Source organism: Limanda limanda, chromosome 5 (genome assembly GCF_963576545.1).
Source record: "Limanda limanda chromosome 5, fLimLim1.1, whole genome shotgun sequence".
Taxonomy (NCBI): Eukaryota; Metazoa; Chordata; class Actinopteri; order Pleuronectiformes; family Pleuronectidae; genus Limanda; species Limanda limanda.
The window spans coordinates 2445148-2451195 of NC_083640.1; the positions used below are offsets into that span (position 1 = coordinate 2445148).

Genomic DNA, 6048 nt, shown 5'->3' on the forward strand with positions numbered 1-6048 from the left:
GGAACAATAGAAGCTTAATGAAGGTTTTGAGTGTGATGGGAAGCAAAATGATAAAACACAAATATACTTTAAATGAGCTCAATGTCAACTAAAACATCAAGAACAGGCCTATATGGAGAAAAGTAATTCCATTCCAAAGTAACTCTAACTGTACAGATATGAATGGTTTGTTCTAAGCTTAAGAAAACATACCAATTCTTATTGTCAGGTGATTGTACACAAAAGAACACACACAATTATGAACTCTATATTTAATTGCCTGCCAATAGATCCCCACTGAATTGTACACACTGGTCCTTTAACAGAGATACCAGTGAATCTCTCACCAGTCCCATAACACATGGAGCTGAATCACATTTCAGTTTAACAGTCACATTTAACAGTTTCCCTTCAAACAAACAATATGAAACTGCTTGTAACTGAATATTGTTTGGTTTCATTTACTTCACTCTTAAACATGCCAGTGCCTCCGTGTATACAGCAGCAGATTATTGCAGATATTATTGCCAGTGGCATTACTGTGCCCTTCCCACCGGGCTTGTAATTTAGCTGTAATATCCGAGTATCAAGCCACTAAAACATATTTACTGTAGCTCTTTTTTTTTTTCATGGCGGCTCATATGCTGCACGGTGAATTAATTCAGCAGGGTCGACTGAGCTGAGACTGAATTAACCTCCACACCAGTCAGCCCGTCAGGTGAGGGGATTTATGTGCAGGGAGGGAAGCGAGGTGAAACACAAAGGCACCCAATTAAAATCCATGCAGCCGCCAACAGGAAAGGTGGTGCTGGTGGTAGTGGTGGTGGTGGTGGTGGTGAAGGGGGGGTTAACCAATTAAAAAGCAGGCGTCCACACAGCAGTCAATCACCCGGTCAAGATAAATAACTGCTACACGTCATTGCCTCTGTAGCTTAACGTAATAATGATGGATTAGAATGGAGTCATAAAGTGTGCAATTTAACACATTCAACATTAGTCTGACTCCTCTAGAACCTGCAGGTCACAGGTTGTGGAGCGAAGCAGCAAACTGTCCTTTTATGAACAGCTGATATTTAATGACATGACAAAAATATATGGAAATAGGACATTTACAGTATGTGAGGAAAACAAGAGGGTTTTACTTTACTGCAATACTGACTCCTCCCAATCGAGGGAGCCACTGAGCTGGAAAGAATCAGCTGCAGGTAGAGGAGGCCAGATTTCATAACATCTAATAAACTCTGAGTAATAACAACACACTTTAATTGGTGATAAAATGACAAACATTGTTTTTTTTACAATATAATTTAACACAGTGTAGCAGCAATGGGGGAAGACATGATAAAATACAAGCAATAATGTAACGTCAACAGCAGTGATGATATCAGTGTAAATTTTTAATAGCAACAATGATGATAAAAACAGGTTTAAAATAATAAAAAAGGTAGATTTTGAGTCATAAGCCTGCAGAATGAGAACAGAGAGGCTCAATGTCATGTTTTTTAATTGAATAAATATTTTTTTAATCATTAACTCAATTCTTTCATCTGAGTAAACATTGATTCATTAATTACATTAAAGGCCTCAGGTTGAATTTAGTGGATTTTATTAAATCAAAACAGAAACCAGACCTTTAAAAAAGTTGAATTCAAACATTTCCACCAAAAGTGACCATGGATTACATCATATAAAAGCAGAAATATTACAAACTAAACAAAGAGTGAAATGCAATTCGAACAATACTTTGCTTGTGGAGCATTAATGAGATTTGTCTTGACTTCATAGAAATTGAATTCAGAGATCAACAACCAAACAAGGAAACACAACTTTCAGGTAAACAATTCAGTTCCAATGTGAGCAGAGTGAGACCTCTTTCCAAAACAACAACCATCTACCCAACTAAATCAGACAGAGCTGGAGACAGAGCTGGAGACAGAGCTGGAGACAGAGCTGGAGACAGACCTGGAAACAGATCTGGAGACAGATCTGGAGACAGAGCTGGAGACAGACCTGGAGACAGAGCTGGAGACAGAGCTGGAGACAGAGCTGGAGGCAGAGCTGGAGACAGAGCTGGAGACAGACCTGGAGGCAGACTTGGAAACAGAGCTGGAGACAGAGCTGGAGACAGAGCTGGAGACAGAGCTGGAGACAGAGCTGGAGACAGACCTGGAAGCTGCTGCTGGAGACAGAGCTGGAGACAGATCTGGAGACAGACCTGGAAGCTGCTGCTGGAGACAGAGCTGGAGACAGACCTGGAGGCAGACTTGGAAACAGAGCTGGAGACAGAGCTGGAGACAGACCTGGAAGCTGCTGCTGGAGACAGACCTGGAAACAGACCTGGGGACAGACCTGGAGACAGACCTGGAGACAGACCTGGAGACAGACTTGGAGACAGACTTGGAGACAGACCTGGAGACAGACCTGGAGACAGACCTGGAGACACACCTGGAGACAGACCTGGAGACAGACCTGGAGACAGACCCGGAGACAGACCCGGAGACAGACCCGGAGACAGAGCCGGAGACAGACCCGGGGACAGACCCGGGGACAGACCCGGAGACAGACCCGGAGACAGACCCGGAGACAGAGCTGGAGACAGACCTGGAGACAGACCTGGAGACAGACATAAAGACCTGGAGAAAGACCTGGAGACAGACCTAGAGAAAGACCTAGAGAAATACCTGGAGACAGACCTAGAAAAAGACCTGGAGACAGACCTAGAGAAAGACCTGGAGACAGACCTGGACACAGCCCTCTCTTTTTAGATGGAATTAGGGATTTATACTTATTTAGATTCACTGGAAATCAACGCAAAATCAAAACAACTTAATCGTTTATTACTATTTATGAATTATAGGTAAAAGTAGGGCACAAAGAGCAAGTCAAGAAACAAGACAGACAACATGGAGGACACCAGTGGAATATCCTCGGACAGTTAAACATCAGTGCAGTTTACTAATATTATAAAGTAAGAGTCGTTTCTGTAACTGTAAAAGAACGATGAACAACGGTGTTCAAAGTGCATGAAGTAATACAGACATAATAAATATGTGTGTGTACAGTATATATATATATATATAAATATGATCTACTTCCAAACAGAGGTGAGATGAGTGGATCATCCGTCCACGTGTCTCTGTGACCATCAGTGATTCAGAGGTAACATTAGAATTTATTTCACTGTGAGATGAGAAAAGTAATGGAATCACCTGCAGGAGATTATTTCATCACAACATAATATTTACACCTGGATCTCATTTTCTTTTCTTGTCCATACTTCTTGTCATCCTAAATCAAGGGTTATGATTCTCACTTTGGGTGAGAGAAGTCCAGGGTTCATCTAGAATGATTGAGGGCTATTTAAAACAAAGGATATGACATAGAATAGTCTACAATAAAGAAATATAAGTCGCATACACTGAGAAACCTGGCTTTAAAATTTAATGAAGGATTTAAAGTTTAAATCCTTCATTATTCTGGTCCCAAAACAGAGATTCAAAAGAATAACTTGATCAGAATTGAATTGACCTTGAGATCATGAGAAATGTCTTGTTTCTTATCGGTTCCGTCCTGGAATCTCCTGCAGTGGATTTCCTGATCAGATCTAAGCATTTCACATGGATCTTATAACAAAGAATCATAATAACTGTTATGTTTTAAACGTTTTTGGTCATCATTTTCCATAATTTCATGGCTCGTTGGTCTAGGGGTATGATTCTCGCTTAGGGTGCGAGAGGTCCCGGGTTCAAATCCCGGACGAGCCCTTGTCTTGGATCCTTCAGGAACGATTCATCCTATAGGAAAAAAATGGGATGTCTAAGAACCGTCTTCATGAATTCTGAGTCTCGATCTGAACTTGTTCTTTGTAATCACATTGTAATTTACATTAGTTATCAAAAGGACTAAATAGAGACAGTTCATTGTTCAGATATGATGTTGTTCTTCCACCATATGGATCGAGTCAGCATATAAATCGTTTACATGTGAAATAGATGATTCTGTGATTGTCTCATCTTTCATTGGACGACTTAAATCAAATAATTTGTTAATTTAACCTGTATTTACTGGAGAAAGACCTGGAGACAGACCTGGAGACAGACCTGGGGACAGACCTGGAGACTGACCGGGAGGCAGACTTGGAAGCTGCTGCTGGAACAGGCCTGGAGACAGACCTGGAGACAGACCACCTGGGGACAGACCTGGAGACAGACCTGGAGACAGACCACCTGGGGACAGACCTGGAGAGAGACCTGTAAGCTGCTGCTGGAACAGGCCTGGAGACAGACCTGGAGACAGACCACCTGGAGACAGACCACCTGGAGACAGACCACCTGGAGACAGACCTGGAGACAGACCTGGGGACAGACCTGGAGACAGACCACCTGGAGACAGACCTGGGGACAGACCTGGAGGCAGACCTGGAGACAGACCTGGGGACAGACCTGGAAGCTGCTGCTGGAACAGACCTGGAGACAGACCACCTGGGGACAGACCTGGGGACAGACCTGGAGACAGACCTGGGGACAGACCTGGAGGCAGACCTGGAGACAGACCTGGAACCTGCTGCTGGAACAGGCCTGTCCAGAGGGAGGCGCCATCTTTACTCTCCATGTTTAAACAGAGGAAGGACACAGTTTGTCTCCTTTCCTAACCACTAAGCCTCCTTCCTCCATATGGAATACACAAGGTCAAGGAAACATCACAACCTTTCTAGTCGTTTTATTGTTAATCTGGTTTCCTTCTTTGTGTCCTTTTAATTGTCTCAACAAAGAGGAACTGAAGTGTTGATACCAGTTTAACACCTTTATAAATGTGGAGACATTTCTTTTTTGTGTCCATTCCAGAGTCAGAGGATTGAAATAACTTCTATATTTGTGTTTATTTGTGGTGATGAGTATAATTCATTGTGTTTGTTGTTGTTTACAGATGTTCACTGGACAGATGTGGCAGGAGAAATCAGACGATCACGTGAGGAGACACATCTGGATCTTAAGAATAAAACAGCTGTTGTGTTTTTTTATATTTACACGAACAGTATAATAAAGAAATGATGGAGATACTGTGATATGAGATATTATTCAACATATAAAGTCTTCAAATGAAAACACATGAGTTCAGAGGACAGGATTCCAAAGTGTCTCCAGACGGTTTCAGCTCCGGTTCAGAGAAGTGAAGAAGATCAATCACCAGCTGCAGCTGAGGAAGATGATTCCTCTTTTCTCTTCATGTATCTTGTCGATTATATATATTTGTATGTTTATAAATTGTTATAATTTCCCCCGATATCATGGCTCGTTGGTCTAGGGGTATGATTCTCGCTTTGGGTGCGAGAGGTCCCGGGTTCAAATCCCGGACGAGCCCTCTCTTTTTAGATGGAAATAGGGATTTATACTTATTTTGATTCACTAGAAATTAACTCAAATTCAAAATAACTTTATTGGTTATTATTATTTATGAATTATAGGTAAAAGTAGGGAACATAGAGGAAGTCAAGAAACAAGACAGACAACATGGAGGACACCAGTGGAATATCCTCGGACATTTAAACATCAGTGCAGTTTACTAATATTATAAAGTAAGAGTAGTTCTGTAACTGTAAAAGAACGATGAACAACGGAGATCGAAGTGCAGTAAGTTATACAGACATAATAAATATGTGTGTGTACAGTATATATATATTTATATATATATGATCTACTTCCAAACAGAGGTGAGATGAGTGGATCATCCGTCCACATGTCTTTGTGACCATCAGTGATTCAGAGGTTACATTAGAATTCACTGTGAGATCAGAAAACTAATGTGATAACCTGCAGGAGATTATCTCATCATAAAATAATATTTACACCTGGATCTCATTTTCTTTTCTTGTCTATACATCTTGTCATCCTGAATCAAGGGTTATGATTCTCACTTTGGGTGAGAGAAGTCCCGGGTTCATCTAGAATGATTGAGGGCTATTTAAAACAAAGGATATGACATAGAATAGCCTACAATAAAGAAATAACAAGTCTCATACACTGTGATAACCCTGGCTGGAAATCCTTCATGATTCTGGTCCCAAAACAG

The 6048-nt window shown here is 41.4% G+C and overlaps 2 non-coding genes across 2 annotated transcripts; both read left to right on the forward strand.

Moving 5' to 3' along the window:
* The first annotated feature begins 3671 nt into the window (after positions 1–3671).
* On the forward strand, positions 3672–3743 carry trnap-agg (transfer RNA proline (anticodon AGG)). The gene has a single exon. It is a non-coding gene; the product is annotated as a tRNA-Pro (tRNA).
* A 1525-nt stretch (positions 3744–5268) lies between these two features.
* trnap-ugg (transfer RNA proline (anticodon UGG)) lies at positions 5269–5340 on the forward strand. The gene has a single exon. It is a non-coding gene; the product is annotated as a tRNA-Pro (tRNA).
* The last annotated feature ends 708 nt before the right edge of the window (positions 5341–6048 follow it).